The sequence below is a fragment of the Wyeomyia smithii genome, chromosome 1 (assembly GCF_029784165.1).
Source record: "Wyeomyia smithii strain HCP4-BCI-WySm-NY-G18 chromosome 1, ASM2978416v1, whole genome shotgun sequence".
Lineage (NCBI taxonomy): Eukaryota > Metazoa > Arthropoda > Insecta > Diptera > Culicidae > Wyeomyia > Wyeomyia smithii.
Genome location: NC_073694.1, coordinates 87,392,884 through 87,408,242, shown reverse-complemented (window position 1 = coordinate 87,408,242; position 15,359 = coordinate 87,392,884). Strand labels below are relative to the sequence as shown.

At 38.3% G+C, this 15,359-nt stretch overlaps 1 pseudogene; it reads left to right on the top strand.

The window, feature by feature from the left end:
* Positions 1 to 378: 378 nt before the first annotated feature.
* The window catches only part of LOC129716901 (actin-related protein 2-like), a 104,894-nt pseudogene continuing 89,913 nt past the window's right edge, over positions 379 to 15,359 (top strand).

The window sequence follows — 15,359 nt, the reverse complement described above, 5'->3', positions numbered from 1 at the left end:
ACACTAACACCTGAACGGCTTTCGAGAAATCGGCAAAAGTTACGTGAAAAGAAGGTGGATGAGAATCATCCACTTTTCCCGGTGAATTATACGTGCATTTTTTTCAGAGTGTGCAAAACGCAGATTTTTGGAGCCCATGCCCAGATTTTTATTGATTCGCAGATACTTGCAGATGTTCAATAGTTTCTGCAGATTTTTGTCGAAGTCTTCTCATATTTATACAGATTTTCTCAAAACGTGTGCAGATTTTTGCAGACTTTTGCCTGCGCGAGCGAAATTTTATCGAATCATGGATAGATTTTGTTCAGCAGATTCAAGCAGATTTTTCGGATTTTTCTGGTTTTTCGAGCAGTTGCAGAAAATCAAAAACATCTGGCCTCTCTGCCTATTAGTCACTTTCCATGAAAATATTTATGGGTGTTGTTTCATTATTTTGGTTGAGTGTTCAAAAAATATTGAATTCGATCAAACTCTTTATTTATGCTCGAATTGTTTCTCTACAATATCCGTTGAGCGTACACATTCTGTTAGCATAGAAAGAAAAGAAATAGGTATATTTGATGGATAGCAGAGGTAAAAGTGTGATCGTCTGTGACAATGGTACTGGGGTGAGTGATATTGATAAGAATGTTCAATTTGCTGTCTCGAGGCGATTATGCGTGATATTAGTTTTTATACCATTTCCATTTTTAACTAAAACTCTTTGAATGTTTCAAAATGACCAACTTATATGATATATTCCTAGTTCGTCAAGTGCGGATATGCCGGTAGTAATTTTCCAGCGCATATTTTCCCATCTATGGTTGGTCGACCAATAATTCGGGCAGTCAACAAGATCGGTGATATTGAAGTAAAGGTAAGCCAATTTCTGTAGCGCATTTTATACCGTTTTTTTTTTACTCGTATTTGGTCGGCGTGCGACCAGACCGAACCAAGCGCCAAAAACATTATTTAGAGTAATCGGTGATCAAAGTTTAACCATCCCGTATGCTTCCTGCAAGTTGCTGCAGAGAAATTTTGTTGAAGAAAAAATCCCATTTTTACCATTAGATCACAAATCAATCAACTTTATGACTTATGGGTGCTTATTACGGGAGTCACTTCACGGTGAAATCAGAGTGAAGTGAACAAAATCCTATTACGGGACTCACGTAAGTGAGAAAAACGTCGCGAAATGACATCTGCCGTGGAATCTGGGTTATTGGTGCTTATTACGGGAGTCACTTCACGGTGAAATCAGAGTGAAGTGAACAAAATCCTATAGCGGGACTCACGTAAGTGAGAAAAACGTCGCGAAGTGACATATGCCTTGGAATCTGGGTTATTATGAGTGTCATATCAGTGAAGTGAGAACGGAAAAAGCGACGTTTAGCGTGGAATTATTTCACGACCATTTTGAACGGTGAAATGATTCCACGAAGCTGCCATAAGTCTTAAGCCTGTAGTACACTCTTTGTCTAATGGTCAAATATTTGACCTTCTGACATAATAGACAAATTTATTTCACATCATGGTTGTTGTTTGTCCGTGTATGCCCCATGTTAAAATTGGAGAGTGACAAATAATTATCTTTGACCAAATTTTAATCTGTCAAAAAGTGACAAATATTTGACGCTCGGTCAAAGAGTGTACTACAGGCTTTAAAGTTGATTGATTTGTGATTTAATGGTAAATATTGGATTTATTCTTCAGTAACGAAGCGAATCAGAGTTTGATCCGTGCCTTAAAGCGGTCAATTTTTCATTTTTTTGCCCGATGAAAAAAATGCAAACTAGTTCAGGAAATTTTCGATACCGAAAAAAAACATTTTTTTTTTATGCCGAATGTCTTAGAAATGCAGAACACGTCAAGATCTGGTGTTATCTAAAAAACGGGAAAAAACGACTTCTTTCTGGGACTTAGACATTTTTGAGTTCATTTCACTTGTCCTATTCTCAATTTCACTTCACTGTCAATCTCACTTCACGGAGGTGATTTTTGTCACCTCACTTGAGGTGGAATCGGGAAAAGGTCTAAAAAAGTGAAGTGAGCGTGAGAGTGAAATATATTTCACTTTTTGACTATATTTGTCACTTTTTGTCACTTTTTGACAGATAAAAATTTGGTCAAAGATAATTATTTGTCACTCTCCAATTTTAACATGGGGCAAACACGGGCAAACATCAACCATGATGTGAAATAAATTTGTCTATTATGTCAGAAGGTCAAATATTTGACCATTAGACAAAGAGTGTACTACAGGCTTAACACTTATGGCAGCTTCGTGGAATCATTTCACCGTTCAAAATGGTCGTGAAATAATTCCACGCTAAACGTCGCTTTTTCCGTTCTCACTTCACTGATATGACACTCATAATAACCCAGATTCCAAGGCATATGTCACTTCGCGACGTTTTTCTCACTTACAAGAGTCCCGTAATAGGATTTTGTTCACTTCACTCTGATTTCACCGTGAAGTGACTCCCGTAATAAGCACCTGGGTTATTATGAGTGTCATATAAGTGAAGTGAGAACGGAAAAAACGACGTTTCGCGTGGAATTATTTCACGACCATTTTGAACGGTGAAATGATTCCACGAAGATGCCATGGTGCTTATTACGGGAGTCACTTCACGGTGAAATATATTTCACTCTCACGCTCACTTCACTTTTTTAGACCTATTCCCGATTCCACCTCAAGTGAGGTGACAAAAATCACCTCCGTGGAGTGAGATTGACAGTGAAGTGAAATTGAGAATAGGACAAGTGAAATGGGATTGTTTCCCAGCTCAAAAATGTCCAAGTCCCAGAAAGTCGTTTTTTCTCGTTTTTTTAGATAACACCAGATCTTGACGTGTTCTGGATTTCTAAGACATTCGGCATCAAAAAAAAAATGTTTTTTTTCGGTATCGAAAATTTCCTGAACTAGTTTGCATTTTTCTCATCGGGCAAAAAATGAAAAATTGACCGCTTTAAGGCACGGATCAAACTCTGATTCGCTTCGTTATTGAAGAATAAATCCAATATTTACCATTAGATCACAAATCAATCAACTTTAAGACTTATGGCAGCTTCGTGGAATCATTTCACCGTCCAAAATGGTCGTGAAATAATTCCACGCGAAACGTCGCTTTTTTCGTTCTCACTTCACTGATATGACACTCATAATAACCCAGATTCCACGGCAGATGTCACTTCGCGACGTTTTTCTCACTTACGTGAGCCCCGTAATAGGATTTTGTTCACTTCACTCTGATTTCACCGTGAAGTGACTCCCGTAATAAGCACCCATAAGTCATAAAGTTGATTGATTTGTGATCTAATGGTAAAAATTGGATTTTTTCTTCAGTGGTATATATTTCACCGTGAAGTGACTCCCGTAATAAGCACCAATACCATCATAAACTGTTCAAATGATTTCGTTTTTTCATAAAAGATAGATTATCAGTTATAACATCCACTAGTGTTAAAAACTCAATTTAAAAAAAAAATTGCGCTTGGTTCGGTCTGGTCGCACGCCGACCATTTGAGTTTCATTAAAGAGAAGGTTGCATTATTTAATTATTATTGTTTTACAGGATTTATATATTGATGTAAGTTGTTAGAGTATACTTTTGTTGTAATTTAATTAAATATGACAAGTTTTATTTCCCTGAATGTTTTCCTTTTCTGGTAGTTTTTTTGTGTTGGTTTTTAAGTAATCTGCTACTAATTTTCTTTTTATTTCATCGAATAATGATTGTAAAATAGATATTATCATTGATGCAATGATAGTTGATGTAACTTACAAACTTCCGATTCAATATGAAAATATAAATATACATAGATATGCAACAATAATTCAAATGTGTCAAACTTTTTAAGGAGGTTTTGTTAGTATTAAGTATTTATAAAAGTATTTATAAAAAAAATTACTGAATAAAACTTATTGTGGTCAATCACAAATGGTTACTTCTCAACACTGTTAGAAATTTGCAATTTTAATTGTTAGGATTGATTGTATAACAATTCCCCGAAAACCATTATCCCGAAACCTATTTTCCCGAATGTACCGATTCCCCGAAGATCATTTTCCCGAAAGATTTTTTCCCGAATGTACCAGTTCCCCGAAAATTATTTCCCCGAATGTAATACTTCCCCGAAAAATATTTCCCCGAATGTAACACTTCCCCGAAAAAATATTCCCCGAATCAGGCATGGGGAAACCACAGCACTCCAAAGCGCATGTGGCCATCTGCTAACAAACACACCACGCAGGGCATTTCGTATTACCCTTCGTCGCGAGCTCGAGATAATTCATACCAATTTCAAGAATAACTAACAAAAATCAAAAGCTTAAAAAAATTCAGATCAAACTATCAATGATCAACTAGTTTTGCTCGCTGTGTACCATTTCTAGTGCACAAAATGAAAAAATACATGTGACCCACTCTACCATAAGTTAACTCTGGAAATCAATGAGTGATGCGAACGAGAGGCATGAAACAGACCAAAAATCTCTCTGCGCAGTGCACTTATCAATGTACACAATATTGTTATATATCTACATACAGAGCGTGTACGCGTGTGGCCAGTGGATTTGGTTTGCAAGACCGATGTGTTAGTGTTGATTCCGTGCACTCCCGTCAGTGAACTTGAAGAGATGAGAATAAACACGGAGAGCGTTGAAATTTGACAACGTTGTACACTCCGCAAGTCGCATGCTGCTTCATTCAAGCATTGAATACAGCTTCATTAGAGAAGGGGTTGGGAAACTGATGTCGTTTTCGTTTTCTCGTTGTAGCTACACTTTTTCCGTGCTATACTTTGCAGCTTCAAATAAAACATTTTCAGTGCCATTGCATTGGTATGCGTAATAATGGGATAGCTGTCAATTCGGTTTTGTTTCCATTTCATATGTCCATCTCGCAAATGTGCTGAAAAAAAATTTACCTGACACTTTACCACGTGGAACGAAAACCAAAACAAACCAGTTTTCACACATACGTGTGAATGTGTTGGTAACTTCCTACGGTACACTCTGCTTTTTTCGGGTGTCGTCAGGGATAGAAAAAGTGTAGGGAGAGACAGAAAAAGGGTAGTCCGAAAAGTCAAATAAAACATTTTCGGTGTATAAAGTGTCGTTTGAGTGTAGCTACACCGCGAAAACGAAAACGACATGAGTGAGGCCTTCGCCATGCAGTGTGCGGCAAGGCGCGACAAGTGTCTTTTTCACGGTGAGGATTTATATTAACAATGAAAACGATTACGCGCGTCCAAGCAAATCCCGAACTGTTTTGACGCTATTCGCGTCTCGCCGCATTCTGCATGACAAGGGCCTAAGGCCGGTGTTAGTATTGGCCAGGGCTCCTGATTCCTGCATTGAATCTTCATTCGCTTAGTGAACCGTTCGCTGTGGACTAATGTCAATGTAACACGAACGCATACTTCATCGGGCGCGTACATGTGTTCGGATGAACTGAAACGATCGATTCGTGTCTTTCCATTTTCCTGCTGTTTCTCATTATTTTCCGATTGGATACGGTTCAAAATCATATCGATGCAACTCAGTAAATTTTTGTATCGGTTCACCGTGGCATTGATAGATTCATCATGGCAAATAAAATCGGGACGAAGACAAAATAGCATTCGCCTCGAATCGTTCACTGAAGCTTACCAGAATTTCTGAGCTTGTTCGTACATTTGCTGGTGCTATGAGACAATAGGCCGTATGAGTTGCTGTTTTGCAAGAGAAGTGACGTTGGCATTAAAACTCAATGCGTTTACCTACATAAATAAACGTGTTAAAGCAATGGGGTATGTTTTTCATCATATTTACTCAGATTCTATCAGATCAGTTAGCGTAATAAAGCGCTTTTGTTAATTTTTCGTATTACCCTTCGTCGCGAGCTTGAGATAATTCATACCAATTTCAAGAATAACTAACAAAAATCAAAAGCTTAAAAAAATTCAGATCAAACTATCAATGATCAACTAGTTTTGCTCGCTGTGTACCATTTCTAGTGCACAAAATGAAAAAATACATGTGACCCACTCTACCATAAGTTAACTCTGGAAATCAATGAGTGATGCGAACGAGAGGCATGAAACAGACCAAAAATCTCTCTGCGCAGTGCACTTATCAATGTACACAATATTGTTATATATCTACATACAGAGCGTGTACGCGTGTGGCCAGTGGATTTGGTTTGCAAGACCGATGTGTTAGTGTTGATTCCGTGCACTCCCGTCAGTGAACTTGAAGAGATGAGAATAAACACGGAGAGCGTTGAAATTTGACAACGTTGTACACTCCGCAAGTCGCATGCTGCTTCATTCAAGCATTGAATACAGCTTCATTAGAGAAGGGGTTGGGAAACTGATGTCGTTTTCGTTTTCTCGTTGTAGCTACACTTTTTCCGTGCTATACTTTGCAGCTTCAAATAAAACATTTTCAGTGCCATTGCATTGGTATGCGTAATAATGGGATAGCTGTCAATTCGGTTTTGTTTCCATTTCATATGTCCATCTCGCAAATGTGCTGAAAAAAAATTTACCTGACACTTTACCACGTGGAACGAAAACCAAAACAAACCAGTTTTCACACATACGTGTGAATGTGTTGGTAACTTCCTACGGTACACTCTGCTTTTTTCGGGTGTCGTCAGGGATAGAAAAAGTGTAGGGAGAGACAGAAAAAGGGTAGTCCGAAAAGTCAAATAAAACATTTTCGGTGTATAAAGTGTCGTTTGAGTGTAGCTACACCGCGAAAACGAAAACGACATGAGTGAGGCCTTCGCCATGCAGTGTGCGGCAAGGCGCGACAAGTGTCTTTTTCACGGTGAGGATTTATATTAACAATGAAAACGATTACGCGCGTCCAAGCAAATCCCGAACTGTTTTGACGCTATTCGCGTCTCGCCGCATTCTGCATGACAAGGGCCTAAGGCCGGTGTTAGTATTGGCCAGGGCTCCTGATTCCTGCATTGAATCTTCATTCGCTTAGTGAACCGTTCGCTGTGGACTAATGTCAATGTAACACGAACGCATACTTCATCGGGCGCGTACATGTGTTCGGATGAACTGAAACGATCGATTCGTGTCTTTCCATTTTCCTGCTGTTTCTCATTATTTTTTGATTGGATACGGTTCAAAATCATATCGATGCAACTCAGTAAATTTTTGTATCGGTTCACCGTGGCATTGATAGATTCATCATGGCAAATAAAATCGGGACGAAGACAAAATAGCATTCGCCTCGAATCGTTCACTGAAGCTTACCAGAATTTCTGAGCTTGTTCGTACATTTGCTGGTGCTATGAGACAATAGGCCGTATGAGTTGCTGTTTTGCAAGAGAAGTGACGTTGGCATTAAAACTCAATGCGTTTACCTACATAAATAAACGTGTTAAAGCAATGGGGTATGTTTTTCATCATATTTACTCAGATTCTATCAGATCAGTTAGCGTAATAAAGCGCTTTTGTTAATTTGCAAACGATTTAGATCTGTAGCGATTTTGTGCTTTTGGCGCTCACGTCAAAATCCTAGCCCACGGCAGTATAAGCTTCTTCCTCGGCAATTTTTATTTTCGTTTGGATTCGCCCCGAAGCATCATTGCGATTGGTAATACCATTCACGGTGAATATTCATCGGCATTGATCTGAGTCACAAAGGCTTCTGAAACGATGTATTCCCATCCGATCGCTCAATATCGCTTCGGATGACTTGAGTAAATCGTAGCCAATACGAATCAAACACGAAGGTAATCATATTACGTTTTAATAACTATTCATCAGTGGTGGGCACCGCTAACCGAAAGCTTAGCGACGCTAATCGCTAAGTCGCTAACCGGAAAATTTAGCTCGATAATCGCTAAACGCTAAACCCACATTAGCGGAACTTTCGCTAATCGCTAACTTTTTTATATGTAAATAGTTATATCGCTATATTTATTGCTCGTGTTTCGTAAGATTTGGACCACTTTGATCTGTTTTGGTTGAACAAACGAAAACAATTACTTTTTGAAGCTATTTACAGTATGAGGTTCACGAAACGGTATTCATATTTGATTTTGTAAAAACAAGAATAACAAAAGTTATTTAGCTTGCATTGAAAATAGATACTCTTAGGAATGTTTTCATAAAAATTCAATCATTATCTGAATCGAAACAGTAGAACCAAATTTTTCATAATTTCAAGCGCATTGCAATTTACCAAAGTTCTTGGTGTGCCGAAAATTCAATTTAGACCTTGTGCTTGTTCTTCAAAATGCTCCTGTGGCTTGTACGATAACTGGAACTCCATTCTAGGGTAAAAAAACTGACAAAAGTAACTTTCGCAGTAAAGTATGTTCATCTTTCGAAGCAATTTACGTACGCCATCAGCAATTCACAGTTTTTCTTAATATTTCTACTGTCGCTTCAATACAAAATTTAGCGAATTAGCGATTAGCGTTTCGAAGGCCAAAATTTTAGCGACGCTAACAGTTTCGCTAACCAGCTCAAAAATTAGCGAAATCGCTAAATCGCTAACTGAATTTTAGCGTCGCTAATAAGCGAATTAGCGGAATGGTGCCCACCACTGCTATTCATCGCCCACAAGCCACTCATAACAGTTCAGTTCACTATAGACGTTGTTTCCATTGCTGAGTGAATACACTGTTGCCACGTGTTGTTGTGCTTCGGCAATAATGAATGAATACGAATGCAACGAAGTGATATTCAGCAGCCCTGGTATTGGCTACTGAAAATACGCTCGGTGGCATTGTATGTAACACACACGCGATGTTGCATTGCCTGGGTGGTAGAATGAAATGATTTTCTTTCAGTACTTTTCAAGAAGCAAATGCAGTACGTTAAAATAAATATGGAGCCAGATCTTGTTGAAGACCTTCTAGTCAAGCCATTCTTAAGACGAACTATAAAAGAAAAGCTTTTGGTCACAAAAATGCAAGTTTCTCGACCAAAGCTAGAAAATCTCAAGTCAACGTTTGTCAGAGGTGGAATGACAATTACACGAGAATTTAACGTGAACGCTTATGATGCAACGTGGCTGTGCGGGTCACAGACACGTGGTAAACTATTTTACTGGCCGTGTCTCTTGTTTCAAAATCCTAGTGATAAATGCGTGTGGATAAAGGATGGATATGGGGATTTGAACCGTCTTTCCTCGGCCATGAAGGGGCATGCAGCGAATTTTTTAAGAATAAATCTGGTGTTTGAAGAATATATTTTTATGAATAAATTTGATTGGAACTCGAAACTGCCATATGGCAGCAAAATGTATGATTTGTGGTGACACTAGTCACACGAAAGATATCTGCCCCGTGAAAGAGACCACTAATAGTTTTAAATGTGTAAATTGTGGGGGAAATCACAATAATTTTTTTTTTAATAGGGGGGGGGGGAATGTTTGTAATGATTTATTTATGTACTGATATCTATTCAGAATTAGTATTGTGTGTTCTGCCACAAATGGTGACATTTCAACACTATTATATATATGTATTTGTACGCTTTTTTATATTATTGAATGTTATGAGCTTTCGCAGTTAAGTTAATGTAATTGTAGGAAAATTATTAAACCTACTTGTCAAGGAAAAAAAAGGAATAAAACAAAACTTAAAATAAACTTGAAACTATCTTACTTTCTATAAAGTGAGCTAATCGTTGCAATTGAGGATTGCAACAATTTTTGTCGGAATTTGTTGATAATTTGGCTTGACATGTTTTCTAATGTTTCTACATTAGTGAGCCTATGTAGCTCGTTCGTGCTAAACCAGGGAGGACGCTTCAAAATCATTTTCAAAAGTTTATTCTGAATCCTTTGAAGTGTCTTCTTCCTGGTTGTACGGAAATCACAAATCTAAGTTCTTTAATTGTCCTGTAAGGTCAAAAATTATTGCTTCCAGGCAACGTAGGAATTCTAAACAACCTGTTGTCAATGTGGGTAATCAAAAGACTTTCAATACTGTTCAGGCATCACCAGCACTTTCATTAGCAGGTGTGTATGTAGGTAATAATTTAAATTCAGATAACAAATTTCAGACAAATAATCCTGTTCAGGCAACACCAGGCTGTTCATATGCCAGTGTCCCTTCAGGTTATATTTCAGATTCAAACAGTAACAAACCATTTGTGTTTGGTGCTGAAAAGTCAGCCAGTATTGATTTAGGTATTCCAACACCCGAAAAGATTGATTACCTACAACAATCCATGCTGCAGTTAATGTCCGCTTTATTGAACTGTAACTCGATGTATGAGGCTATTCAAGTAGGTATGAAATTAACAACTAATATTGTTATGAAATTGAAATTCAGCAATGATTTTAAATAATGCTGTAAATTTTTTAAATTGGAATGCTCGCTCTTTAAAAGCGAAAGAGGATGAATTTTTAAATTTTTCAACAGTTCACGATGTGCATATTGCAGTTGTGACTGAAACGCTTTTAAAGCCAAATATTAAACTAAAAAAGAACCCAAATCATATAGTTCATAGGTTTGATAGAATTGATGTTGCCGGTGATGGAGTTGCAATAGTTATCCACCGTCGAATAAAACATCGTGTTTTACCCCATCTTGAAACCAAAGTTATCAAGAGTTTGGGACTTGAAGTTGTAACAAGTATTGGCATTTTATTTATAGCCGCAGTGTATTTGCCTTTTCAATGCACTGGTGAGCGAAAAAATTATTTCAAGGGAGATTTGCAAAAACTCACAAGAAATAAATCTAAATTTTTAAACATCGGTGATTTTAATGCGAAACATCGATCTTGGAATAATGCTCAAAGCAATTTCAATGGAAAAATATTGTTTAACGATTGCTCGGCTGGATTTTATTCAGTTTTATTTACCAAATGGTCCTACATGTTATTCTTCTATTAGGAATCCATCTACAATTGATTTGGTACTAACAAATCAAAGTCATTCATGCAGTGATTTATTAACTCATGCTAGGGTTGCTGATATTTTATCGATATTTGATATTATCGATATTTGCCCTTCAAGATATCGATATTTTCGAACGATATCGGCGCATTTGATATTATCGATATTTCGATATTGCGACACGATATTGCTGTCCGATATTCTCGGTTGCCATCAGGGGAGTGCTGCCGTCGAAATTTTGCCTACCAATCATAAATTCATCATGGCATCAGAATTAAATTTAAAATGCTTACACGCAATATAAGATATTCATTGAAAGTGCACATTATACTGAAAACAAACGTTAAGGCTTGGTTTCTCCATTGATAAATATATTTATTCGAAAATAGGTCAATAGCAATTGAAGGACGTTTACTCGATTTCAGCTATTTTAGGGCAAATCAACTAAAAAGTATAGGTACCAGAACTGTTGGTACTAGAATCAATAAGGGATCATTCAAATAATACATAACGCTCTAGGGGTTGAGGGGGTATTTAGCGGAGCGTTATATTGCATGTGGCAAACATGGATCAGTTTTACATGTAATTTGACAGCTGATCCATCGAAACACGAAAAAAAGCAGTGTTCATACGTGCATATAGTATCGGTGTTCAGTGGCAGTGTGCTTTTGTATTGTTTGTATTGTTTTTGATGTATTGTTTTTGATGTATTTATTGCACGAAACGTCGAGTGCTTTGCTGGATGAAACAAAAAAAAATGCATTGCATTATTTTAGAATGTAAACAATGTTTATTCTTGCCGATTGCGAACGGCGGTGTTTCTTGCAGGCAGCTGACACCGCGCGATGATTTAGGGAATAACATTTCAACGTACGTATAAATGAGATAGCATATCAGCGCCACTTTTAAACATTTACAAAGCTAAGTTAATTTTTTTTAAATAATTAAATTGATTCAAGCGCATAACTCTGTGCAACATATATTATGCTTCGCTCGTTGCGCTCACACTGCTGTGTGAACAAACCTTCAAAAACATAAATGAGACTAGCGCCACTGTCTTTCACGGCAGCTTCAGGAAACAAGGCCGATGCCACCGGGTTGCTGAAAGCCGAACAAAAAATATACACTAAAGTCGCTTTTTACGCGGGGGTTACTTGCCACGTGAAAAACCGCGTAAATTCCGGGGTCCGCGTAAAAAAACCGCGTAAATTCCGGAATCCGCGTAAAAAAACGCGTTAATTCCGGAATCCGCGTAAAAAAATCAGCGTTAATTCTGCATTCCGAGTGAAGGGAAACCGAAATCCGCGCAAAAAAAATATCGCGTAAATTCCGGAATCCGCGTAAAAAAAACCGCGTAAATTCCGGAATCCGCGTAAAAAAAACGCGTAAATTCCGGAATCCGCGTAAAAAATCCGCGTAAAAAACGACCTTAGTGCATAGAAGAAAATATCGATAAAATATCGATATTGGCGCGCATTATCGATTTCAATATCGATGCCGCTTTTAATATCGATAAAGCAAATATCGATATTCTGTTTTTAACATCGACAACCCTAACTCATGCTGACTTTGATTCTGATCATCTTCCCATAACATTTTCTATTTCCCATGAAACTGTTTTAAATCCCACTAGATCTGTGTTTTAAATTATCACAAGACTAATTGGGATAGACATCGTTCTACGATCGAAGAAAATTTGAATGATGATATTATTTTACAAAATAGTGCTGACATTGACAGAGCATTAGAAAATTTTAGCAGCTTAATACCCGGAAATGCCCGGAATTTAACAGTTCCTAAGGCTCGAGTGAAATTTAATGCACCAATTATTGACAGTGAACTTCAACTTCTTATACGTTTGAATAACATACGGAGACGTCAATACCAAAGATCTCGTGATCCTGCTTTGAAAATTATTTTTCAAGAATTACAAAAGGAAATTAAACATAGATTCACTCTCTTGCGAAATGAGAATTTCATGAGGGTTGTCCGACTTTTCCTAGAAAACCATTCCCCAGAGAATAAAGTGTCGAAGGATTTTCCCCAGAATGAACCATTCTCCAGAATACCGAATCCCAGAATATACTAGTTACCAGAATTCTAAACCCCTGAAAGTACTAGTTACAAGAAAACCGTTCCCCAGAATGCACTAATGCCCAGAAAACTATTCTCTAGCATCACCGTAACCAAAAAAAAAAAAACATTAGTATTCAGTTATTATATTGTTAACTTTCTGAATTACTTGACATTTTTAATTAACACGTGCGTACCTGAATCCAGAGCCGGAAAAATGAAAAAAAAAATTACCTGCCGTTCCGCAAGATCTAAACCGAATTTGATCGAACCTTTCTCAAAAGATCATAAATTTATCATACTTTTTGGGACAGTAGGGGACATTTGTTCAGGATTTATCGAGGGGAACCGTGGGGTAAGTACCCTTTCAGAGACACAGGCTAAATTAAAAACGATAGCGAAACCTTGATTCAACATATCAAGCTTTAGGTTTTTGAAAAACAACACTATTAACGATCGGTATTTGGCCACTTTGTTTTGATTAGATAGTCGGATTCCCTCAGCCGTGCCAGTTCTGAATTGACTGTTTATCGATGACTGTAGCCCAAGCCGGGAAGCGTATAAACCCGGGCGCGACGGGCGAGCGGACGAACGGGTGGCCCACACCACCACACGGCCGGACGCCCCGGAGTGCGTTGAGGCAGAAGCGCCGGCAGGTCCACAGCGTGACACCCGCGCGAACCGGGAGCACGCGCAGACCCCTGACCCGGCAGCCTTGTAGCCCGAGTCATCCCAGTCTTCAGTGTCAATCCTTATTCCGAAGTTACGGATCTAATTTTCCGACTTCCCTTACCTACATTGATCTATCGACTAGAGACTCTAAACCTTGGAGACCTGCTGCGGATTCGGTACAAGCTGTTGAGAGTTTGCGTGCCCCAGTCTTTGATTTTCAAGGTTTAAGAAGAGAATATCGACACAGCAATTTAATACCATGCTCTACCAGCCTGTCCAACCATATCTCTCTATGAAAGACTTCCAGGGCTAGTATGACTGTTAAGCAGAAAAAAAAACTCTTCCGATATCTCTTGTTGACTTCTCTAAGGAAAGGATTCATGTTGCCATGATTACAAAGGCACTACAGTTTCCGGTGTGCACGCCAATGCAAACGTATACCCAACAAGCTCCGGAATTGTAACCGGATTCCCTTTCGCTCGTTTAATATATACTAGTGGATGTTGCATCAACCCAGAAAAACGAACGAACCTATACAGAGGTAATTTCTGCAGGGGGGTTGCCCTCCATATAAACTAGATTTATCGAATTAAGATAAGAAGGTGTATTTTAGATTTTTGGTCAAGGAGCCTCAAAAATCAATTCGCTACTGGGTCATTCCATGTCAAGTGTCCGAGGAAATGCATCGACCATCTCCGATTTCGATCAAAATTTGTGAGTCGATGTATTTTTGGGCCGGAACTTATAAGTACAAAGTATTGTACCGATTGGTGGACCCCTCGGCCAACGGGACTGCCTCCACGTTTTGCGAGTTTAGCAAAACACCTTTTTTGTTTTGTGAATATCTCGGGACCCTGAAGAGCTACAGGTGATATTGGCATATCATTTTGAAGGGTTTGAGATGTAGGATCGAACTACGTTACATCATTAACGGATGCTCCTTTAAGGTACATCTCTTCGATTACACAAACGGCTGCTAGGATACCATTAAGATAGCAGCAAATTATGTAGAAGCGCTTTCGTGCGTAGATAAAATCCAAAATCTTGCAATTTTGAAAATGCTGTATCTCTGGAACGCTACATTTTGTTTTTTGCTGATAAGTGATTCCTATGTAAAATCGTCTGCTAAACACATTGGCGTGGTCAAAATAAAAATCGAAGGGGGGGTATTTCGAGGAAATTGCAAATTAAGATTTGAATCGAAAAAAATGCAATGTCGGCAACACTGCAGGAAAAAATTGACCACGTAGTTCGATTCTACATCTCAAACCCTTCAAAATGATATGTCAATATCACCTGTAGCTCTTCAGGGTCCCGAGATATTCACAAAATAAAAAAGGTGTTTTGCTAAATTCGCAAAAAGGGGAGGCAGTCCCGTTGGCCGAGGGGTCCACCAATCGGTACAATACTTTGTACTTATAAGTTCCGGCCCAAAATACATCGACTCACAAATTTTGGTCGAAATCGGAGATGGTCGATGCATTTCCTCGGACACTTGACATGGAATGACCCTACTGTGTTTTAGTGGTCGACTTTTGATGTTCCTTCAGTCAAAAATGATTACTGAAAGTTCTCTGATTTTATGACTAAGACCTGGTGTCAAGCGCTTACTTATTTACTCCATGAAAGAACAAATGTATTAATTGACAATAAGTTGATTCAAATGATAGAATCGCAAAACACAAAACTTTTCAGGCTTTCAGCTCGATTTTCAGTTTTCTATGATTAAGCACATATGTATACATTTCAGATAGATTCAGATTTCTTCGTT